The following is a 9,825-nucleotide window of genomic DNA, read 5'->3' as shown; positions in this document are numbered from 1 at the left end:
GTGACGTCACACCACTACCAAGCCATTACGTTTTTTATTTTACCACCTCAGCACGTGTTTCCTTGGCACGTCTTGTCGAAGCAAAGATCGTGTTTCCCCTTAATCCGGGATTCTCATCAACACGGACGTGGGTAACCCAACCGCGCCATTGATGGTGGCGCTTGGGAGATAAGCGAGTTTTACCAGGCTAGTGGGGACGCATAGTCTTCGTCCGCCTATATATGAGGGGTAAGGATTCACCTTTACACCTACGCCTTCTTCCTCCTTTGCTTATTCCTCTCCGCGCACCCGAGCTCCAGCGCCCAAGTTCGTGCATCTCGCCTCGACCTTCTCCAACCATGTCCGGAGCGGGAGGCAAGTGGATGACCTCCTCCGTTACGGAGGAGCACATCGGAAGACTGCGCGGCGCCGGCTATTTGTCCGGCGACATCGCACACTGGCTGCCCGATGAGGGGCAGCTCATCCCCACCCCCAGGCCCCATGAGAGGGTCGTTTTTCTTCCTCATTTCCTCCGCGGACTGGGCTTTCCGCTTCACCCCTTTGTCCGGGGGCTCATGTTCTACTACGGCCTGGATTTCCATGATCTGGCGCCGAACTTCATCCTCAACATCTCGGCGTTCATCGTCGTGTGCGAGGCCTTCCTCTGCATCCAACCCCACTTCGGCTTGTGGCTCAAGACCTTCAATGTCAAGCCGAAGGTAGTGAAGGGCACTCAAGCGGAGTGCGGAGGCGCCATGTTGGGCAAGATGCCCAACGTCCTTTGGTTCGAAGGGGCCTTCGTGGAATCCGTCAAGGGATGGCAATCGGGGTGGTTCTATATCACCGAGCCGCGCGACCCTACATGGGCAGCGGCCCCCGAATTCAGATTTGGCATCCCCACGCAGCTCACCTCCTGGAAAAAGAAGGGCTTGCAGTGGGGTAGTTCAGAAGAGGTGACGGGACTCCAAGCCTATATCCAGAAGCTGGTGAAGAAGCTCAGGCTGGTTAACGTGATCCAAGTCATGCTCGTCCGCCGGATCCTCCCATGCCAAGAGCGGGCATTCAATCTGTGGGAGTTTGATCCGGAACAGCACCAGACGTTGAGCAAGCTCTTCGACACGACGTATGAAGGCGCCTAGAGGGTGCTGTTTAAGGGCGCCGAAGCCCCCACATCCGCGACTGAAGATCGCGGATTTCGCTCGCAGTGCCAAGCTGACGAGGTAAGTGATTCTACCCCTTTACGGGACACTTGCTTTTCATAGATTGACTCTATGCGGGTTTTGATTTCCCCCTTTCCTTTGACAAGACTGGATGAGGAAGGCGGAGCAGATCAACTGCCCGGCTCCCATGCCAGAAAACCGAGTAGACGCCCGTCTAGCGAGGCTGCTGGTTCCGGCACCGCACGTGGTGCCGGAGAAGAAGGCCAAGAAGGAGGCCACGGGTACTCGAAAGAGTTCCCATTTTCAGGTGTCCGACGACTCCGAGGCGGGCTTCTCCCCCGAAAACGAGGAGGAGAAAGAGGACTCTCTCCCAGAGGAGGGAGAGAGGAAGAGGAAGGCTTCCCCAACAGGGGAGGCCGAAGGGTCCAAGAGGGGCAGGACTATCCCCCCGGACAGCTCCGCCAACATCAACGTTGGCGAGGAAGAATGGCCTTCAAGGGCCAGGCCTCCGGCGAGATCGTAAGTATCCGGATCCCTGAATGATTTATGGTTTCTTTTTATGTCACATAGCGTCCTTCTAATGCCGCATACTGCCTGTAGTCCGGCCGATGATGATCTTCCCGCTTCATCAAGAGGGTCGTTGGCTTCGTCGGATGTGGATTCCATCCCGACGGCCTCTACCCCTCGCGCCACTGAGGACGCCGAGGTGGGGTCCCAAGAAGGGACCCATCAGGGGGAGGCTCCGGAGGCGCCACAAGGCGGCCTCCCGGACTTTGCGCTGGACTCCACATCGGAACCCGCAAGGGCTCCGGAGTCCGGCCGGCGGCCCCTTCGTAAGAAGGGCAAGACCGTGACGCCGGCGGCCTCCGTCCAACCGAAGGCGCCGGACAACTTGTCGGAGGCGCTCCGAGGCGCTTCCATCAAGGAAGAACACCGCACTATCATGAGTGCGGTGATTCAGAAGGTGCAGCTCGCCAAGAGCGGGCTGTCCGAAGCCTGCAGTAGCCTTCTAACAGGCTTTGAAGTAAGAAGTTAAAATTATGTAATGTAATACCGCATAGACAATAGCCCCTGATGCTCGGTTTGGTGTTCGGGAAGAAAAGCCGGAGTGAGAATCTGAAAAAAGAGATATACGCAGGGTTGCTAAAAATTATGTCAATATGGGTGTGCAGGCTGCACTACTGACCTCTGCCGCACTGACTGCGGAGGTCGGTGCCTTGAAGCAGGAGCTCGAGCGGTCCGAGCAAGAGCTCGGCCGTGCCAAGAAGCAGCTCCAGGACAAAGAAGGTGAGTAACACCACTTTGAATAATTACCTTACAGAAAAGGATTTAGGTTGCAATAAAAGAATAACAAGGATAACATGGGTACTGCAGGGGCCACGAATGAGGTGGCAGCCCTGAAGGAGGCCGTGTCCGCGGCTGAACACAATGCGGCCGCGGAACGGATGGAGCGAGAAAAGCAGGAGGCGCAGGTGGCGGTGGTTCGGCAAGAGCTCCAGGCTCTCATGGAAAAGCATGAGAGTTTGGAGCGTGACTCCAAGACTCGAGAGTCCGAGCTTGCCTCGGCTCTCGAAAGTGCCAAAGCCTCCAAGGCCGAGGCCCATAAGGCCCTTCAGGAGGTTGAAGATGTGAAGAAAATAGCGGCGGGTAAGGCATTTTTCATGCAAAGCAAGTATGTTAATGTAAACTACCTGACACTTACCCGAATTCGGAGCTCTCCAGGGGCGTTTGCAGATTTGCCTCGTAGTGTATCCGATGCCGCCGTATTCTATCGTGGCGAGGAGGGAAGCTCAACGGAGAAGGTCTTCTGGTCTCAGTATGCTGAGGCCGGCCATCTGGTGCCTCCTAGCGACCAGCTGAAGCAGCTGGTCGAACTCCACAAGGTAGCCGAGGAGGCCATGAAGGGCCTCATAGTCCGGCTGTGGCCTGGAGAGGCCATGCCCAGGAGCTATTTTAGCCTCGTACGGCGGCTGGTGGATGCGTGCCCCTGGGTGGAGGTCATCAAGCGCTCCGCCTGTATTGAAGGTGCTCGTCGGGCCTTTGCCCGCGCAAAGGTGCATTGGGGCAAGCTGGATGCAGAGAAGCTGATCACTGACGCGCCACCAACGGGCAAGGAATATCGTACGCCCGAGATGTACTATAAGACTGTCATGAAGGGTGCCCGCAAGATTGCGGATGAGTGCCCCCGAGATGTAATTATTGAGTAAACTCGCTATGTAGAATCCTGTGCACTTGAAAACGTTGTTCATATGCGCTAAGCAACGCTTGTTTTAATTTAAAATATTACCTCCTGTGCGGCCGTTTATAAAATCTAAGAGATGGCAAGTCGTTGGCTTCAGCCCCCATGGCACTAGTGCTGGGGTGTTCGGGATAAACTTGAGCACTCTTGTTCCCATATTTGGGCCCGTCTAGGGAGGCACTCAACACGACGAACAAGGCAACCGGACTTATAATGCTTGAACACTCTCACTTAGCCATAGAATTCTATAATTTTAAATTTCGGCGAAGCCCCTAGTATTCGGAAGACCGAATTTGGGGCGCTATCCATGCCTTCATCGGACATTATCCGGAACTTCGCTTGAAGCGGCGTATGTCACACCCTAGCTAGTCATGCATTAGAGTGTTGCATCATGTTTACTCATTCATCAGAAACTTGAAATGGGGATGACAGAACCCCCAGTCCCCTCTGAAATCAACTAGGGTTACTGAAATAAATTTTTCAATGAACCTGAAATGCCCTTCTAAAATGCCCATCATTTTTGTCTTGGTTCAGAACCTCTGCCAAAAATGGTGCACATTTTCCTAGGCCATCCTAGGGTTTTTGAATTAAATCATAAATATTTGAATTTGGGCATTTAAAATAATATAAAATATTTAAATGCTCAAATATCTCCAAACTAAAATGTTTCATGTTGGAAATAATCCAACTATGGGCCAGGAATAGTTTGGTGATTTTTGAAGTTGCCTAGGTATTTTATTTAATTCAACAAAGTTGCAGATATATTAAATAAAACAGAAAACAGAAGAAAAAGGGAAAAACTTACCTGGGCTCCCCCCTGTGCGGCCCAGCCAGCTGGCCGGCCCAGCCAGCAACCGACCCAGCCCAGCACTGTAGCCCTCCGTCGTCTTCCTCCCCTCGCCCCGAAGCTGCTGCGTGCTCGCGCGCGCACGGCCGCGCGGCCACCTCCTGCTTGCCGACGACCTCCTGGCCGCGTGGACGACGCCCGCAGCCTGTCCCGATCCCCCCTGCTCTCTCTCACTCTCCCCGGCTCTTTCCTTCCTCTCCCTCGCTCTCTCTCTCTCACGGCCGAACACCACCGTCGCCGCCGTTCGCCACAGCAGCCATCTCCGGCCACCCCTCGCTCCCCCGATTAGCTCAGAAGCTCCGCCACAAGCCCCTCTTCCTCCCCACCGCTCCACAGCTCCCCGGAAGCCCTGCATCGCCGCCACGTCGCCGTTCCCCTCTTCGGGCTCCGACCACCGTCGCCGTCAAATTCGTCGTCTCCGGCGCGTCCCCGAGCCCGCTTCGACGCCCACTGCAACCGCGGTGAGCCCCCGGAGCGTTTCCCCCTTCTTCCCTGGTCTCTCCCGACCTCTAGGCCCTAGCCCCACCTCGGCCGAGAGCTCCACGCCGCCGACGATGTCGCCGTCGTGGCCATGGTTGCCGTAGCGCCCAACCAAGCACACCATCGTGCTCCACACCTCACTAGGAGCACGTAGCACGCACCAACACCTCCCCTAACGCCCTGCAACTCTGATCCCGACCGCACCCGAACTCCGGCTGCCGCAGCCGAGCTCGCCGCCGTCAACTCCGGCCACCCCGAGCCCAACCACCACCACCAATAGTCGCGGCTCAACCTCAGCAACACGTAGATGCCTTCCGCCGTCCATTTGGTTGCCGGAATGGCAAAAAGCACTCTCGCCGCCGTCTCGGACCTCGCCGGCGTCATGTCGCCGGTGGGGTTTGACTTGTCCGACCTGGGGTTTGACCCCCCAGGGTCACTGACGCGTGGGCCCTGTCGGCCAGGTGGTTAGGTTAGCGCTAACTACTGTTAGTCAACCCCCCTGACACTGACAGTGGGCCCCAGCGCCACTAATCCCTAATTAGGAATAATTTAAACCTGTTTAACCCCCCCTGTCACTGACGTGTGGCCCCCACACGTCAGGTTTGACTTCAGCCAGCCGCAGTTGACCTGCTGACGTCACACTGACGTCAGGCTGACGCAGTAATTGATTTTCTGGATTTAAATTAAATCAGGAAATTCCAGAATATTAATTAAACTTCAAAAATTCATAACTTTTATTCTGTAACTCCAAATTGGACAAATTATATATGAAAAATGATCAGAAAAATCCAATCTATCCATCTGTACTATTTTCATGCATGATCAAACAAGTTAAATTGATGTTTTAAGCAGAACAAGGAAAAGCACTTTAAAAGGCCATGTTTGAGTTTGAAAATTTGAATCTTTGATTCAAATTTGTTCAAACCCCTCTGGTTTTAGTTGCATTAGCCCAACACACTCATATTGCCATGTTTCATGCATGCATCATGTTGTTGCACATTGTTTGGTGATGCTTGTGTATCGATGTCCTTTGCGACAGGTTCTGCCCCCGAGGAGTACCGTGATTACCCTAACGAAGAACCATATCAGTGCATCGAACCATCAGGCAAGCAACCAACCATTTGATCATATCGATACAATCCCATGTTCTCGCTCCTGCTCTCTTTTACTGCATTAAGACAACGCGATTTAAACTGCTGTGTGCTACGGTAGTTGAACCCAGTTCCTCTGCATGACCTGTCATTGCCACAGTAACTAGATGAAACCCACTAGCATGTGTAGGAATTGATTGAGCCATATGTATGTGTTGTTCCTACCTTGCTATGCCTGCTATGCTTAGAGTCGTGTCAGGTCTGGTTCATCGGGGTGATGGGCTGGAGTGAAATGATTATGTTGGTAATGAGAGTGGTGTGGTGAACACGATTTGGTAAAGGTATCGATGAGAGGCCATGTAGGAGTACATGGTGGGTTGTTTCATTGAAGCCGACCTTAAGCACTGAGATCTGTATGTGTGATTTAAGAATCAGCTACTACCATGCATTGGGCCCGAAACCAATGGACCCTCTCGGCTTCTTATTCACCCTAGTTCTCCGTCCAGGAGTTGCAAGTAGTTTCTGGTGTTTGTAGCCTACTGGAGGCCGTGGACAGCGCTGACCGTAGGGGTGGGCTGTGATGCGGTAGGTACGTGGCCGGGTGTACCGAATACCCATTAGGTATCTCGGGAACCCTGTTCACATCGTTCGGGGCCGTATGGGAAACCTCGGCCGGACTCCCTGCAGATGGAACCTGAATAGGCGATAAACCTGGACTGGAGGCTTAGGTGATTAGGTAGGTCGTGGCCGACACCCACGTTGGGCTTCCGCTTGAAGGTTGCCGAGTACATGTCGTGTAAACGACGATAAGTGGTGAGAGCGTGTATGAAGGAGTACACCCCTGCAGGGTTAACATGATCTATTCGAATAGCCGCGTCCGCGGTAAAGGACTACTTGGTTGCCTATACAGTTCATAGACAAGTAAATGGAAACTACTAAAAGCCTCAAGATAAGTGTGAGTGCCGAGGATGGCTCTTCCGTAGGAAGACGGAGGTGGATCCTCGGTAGTGTATTGAAGTGGTGAGTAGTGGACTCGTGTGCGCAAAACATTTCAAGTTGGAGTATCGTAGGATAGTCTAGCCAAAAATCAAAGCTAGCTTGCTGCAATAACTCCACCAACCCTTCTTGATACTATGCATGTATGTAGGATCTGATGTAAGTCTTGCTGAGTACCTTTGTACTCATGTTGCTATAATCTACATTTTTACAGAAGACGCTGCAACCCCTTCTGATGGGTTCTATGTAGACGTTGACATCAACGAGTAGGCTAAAGACCCAGGTGGTGACCCTGAGCTTGTGATGGACCATGTAGTATAGCTAGGCTTTCCAAGCCTCTTTTATTTTACTAGTTGTCTGTACCCAGACAATGTACTTCCGCTGCTGGCTTGTATGACTGTATGACTTGTATGTTGGGTCGTGAGACCCGTACCTTTGTGTATGTTATGTATGGCTCACTGAGCCTTAAATAAAGTACTTGTGTCATAGAGTCATGTTGTGATGCTTCGTTGTATTTGCACATATCGAGCATATTGTGTGTATGATTGAAATGCTTGGTATGTGTGGGATCTGACTATCTAGTTGTTTATCTTTAGTAGCCTCTCTTACCGGGAAATGTCTCCTAGTGTTACCGCTGAGCCATGGTAGCTTGCTACTGCTCTGGAACACTTAGGCTGGCCGGCATGTGTCCTTCTTTGTTCCTGTGTCTGTCCCTTCGGGGAAATGTCACGCTTTGAGTACCGGAGTCCTGTTAGCCCGCTACAGCCCGGTTTACCGGAGTCCTGCTAGCCCAGTGCTACAGCCCGGACCCACTTGCTGATGACCGACACGTTCGAAGCTGGGTCATGGATGCCTGTCCCTGTAAGTCTGTGCCACTCTGGGTTTACGACTAGTCATGTCAGCCCGGGCTCTTTATCATATGGATGCTAGCGACACTATCATATACGTGAGCCAAAAGGCGCAAACGGTCCCGGGAAAAGGTAAGACGACACCCGTGGGGATACCGTGCGTGAGGCCGCAAAGTGATATGAGGTGTTACCAGCTAGATCGATGTGACATCGAGTCGGGGTCCTGACAGCGTTGGCATCAGAGCCGGACTGCCTGTAGGTTCTCCAAGCCAAACTGGTCGATGTTGAGTCTAGAAATTCTTTAGTTATATGTAGGGGAATTGTTTGTGGGTTGGAACGTAAGGCTCTTTTTACTCCTTATACCTTATGACTTTCTGATCTGAGTCAGTCCATTCTTCCACCGGGGGTTAAGGAATTAGGATCTGTTCTCTCTATCAGGATCACGTGTTACTAATCAGTAGTACCTTATAAGTTTGATGGTTACAAGCCTAGTTCAGTTCTACTACCACATTGTGTTGCCAACATGGTTTCAGAACTTTGATATGATGATGTTGAGTGTGTACGAAATCCTTTGTCAAATGTCTCAAAATCCTTTTTGAGCATTTACAGCTGTTATGCTGTCGAAATTTTGCTAGAAATTCTAATGCCTTTGCATTATGATTATGCTTTCAGATGGCCACTCGCGACCTCAATCAAGTGGTTCGCCTGACTCGATGCCTAGATGTACCCGGCCATACTGCTAAGTTGGTCAGGGTAATGACTGAGGCTGGATACCGCTGGTATCCTGAGTACACGGTCGAAGAGCAATTCCGGGACTTCAATCAAAGCCAGTATCTCTGCACTGTCAGGATATTTCCATCTTATCCTGGATCCACTGAGCCTCTTCACTGCTCCTATGGACTCGGGGTTACTATTGAGATGGCTGTGCAGGATGCCGCCTACTCCATGATGACCATTATGCGAGTCAGATCTGGTTTATTTCGGGACTCTGATTTCCGGTATATGCCAGGATCACTTCCGGGAGCACAAGGATATCTCCAAGCTATTTATGCTGATTCCACTCAGGAGGATTCACGAACTCGCACCACTGCTGAGATGCTCGAGGTTAAGGATCGTGAAAATCGGGCCTTAAGGTTAGAGCTCTTCAATACCCGTGCTGACCACTGGGCCACTTTGACTCGGTTCGCACCGGCGGTGCAAGCTGGATTCTCAGATATGCGCGATCTCTATCCTGTGAGATCTGCTCTGCCTGACGTGATGGTTTGGCGTGATGTAGGAGGCATCACCCCACCTCGCGGTCCCCGCAGGCCACCGTTTGTTGGTCCAAGGCCTCATCCTAGCCCCTATGGTCCACAAGCTCCGCGAGATCATCTGTTTCCGGATGAACATGTTGAGCTTCCAGGCTATGGAGGTGACTTTTATGAGGACTACTACGGATCGGTCTGAGTTAGGGGTAGTATCCCTAGTTTGCACTAGCTGTGTCATCTATCGTTCCGCGTGACTCGTGGGATATGACCTAGTTTGTACTCTTTCCGGAGTTGTAGAAAAATAATGTATAGGAGTTTGGAATGCCTCCGATGAGATGTAATCCCTTTTCACCGTAATAGTACTTCGTTTGGTCTTGTACTAAACCTTGTATGGTGTGTATGACGATGGAATAAAAGAAGCAGTTTCTGTATCTACCATGTCATACGGATGATCATCTTGCATTCCGAGTTATTCCTCACATTATGTATTCCTATGTCGGAATTTTATCATTCTGACTAAATCTTTGTCTTGTTTACCTAGGATGGTCAACACGCGCGCCAACCCTGCTTCTCAAGAGCAGGCCGAAGGCAGTGAAGCCAGGAATGAAAATCTGCCTCATCCTCCTTCACTAGCCGAGGTGATGATGGAAGCTGAGAGAAACAAGCGGGAGACAAACCGTTTGTTGGAGCGTATTGAACAGAATACAGCACACCATCAGAGGGCTAACGTGGTGTCACTTAGTGATTTTATCAAATTGCATCCACCCACGTTCCACCACTCCGTCGAGCCTCTCGACGCTGATGACTGGCTTCGCAGTATTTCTCACAAGCTGCGTTCCGCGCTGGTAGCGGAGGCTGACAAGGTCACCTTTGCCGCATATCATCTTGAAGGCCCCGCCAGTCTATGGTGGGAGAATTATGGAGCTATGCGCCCAGCG

The sequence above is a fragment of the Triticum aestivum genome, chromosome 1B (assembly GCF_018294505.1).
Source record: "Triticum aestivum cultivar Chinese Spring chromosome 1B, IWGSC CS RefSeq v2.1, whole genome shotgun sequence".
Lineage (NCBI taxonomy): Eukaryota > Viridiplantae > Streptophyta > Magnoliopsida > Poales > Poaceae > Triticum > Triticum aestivum.
This window is presented reverse-complemented; position numbering follows the sequence as displayed.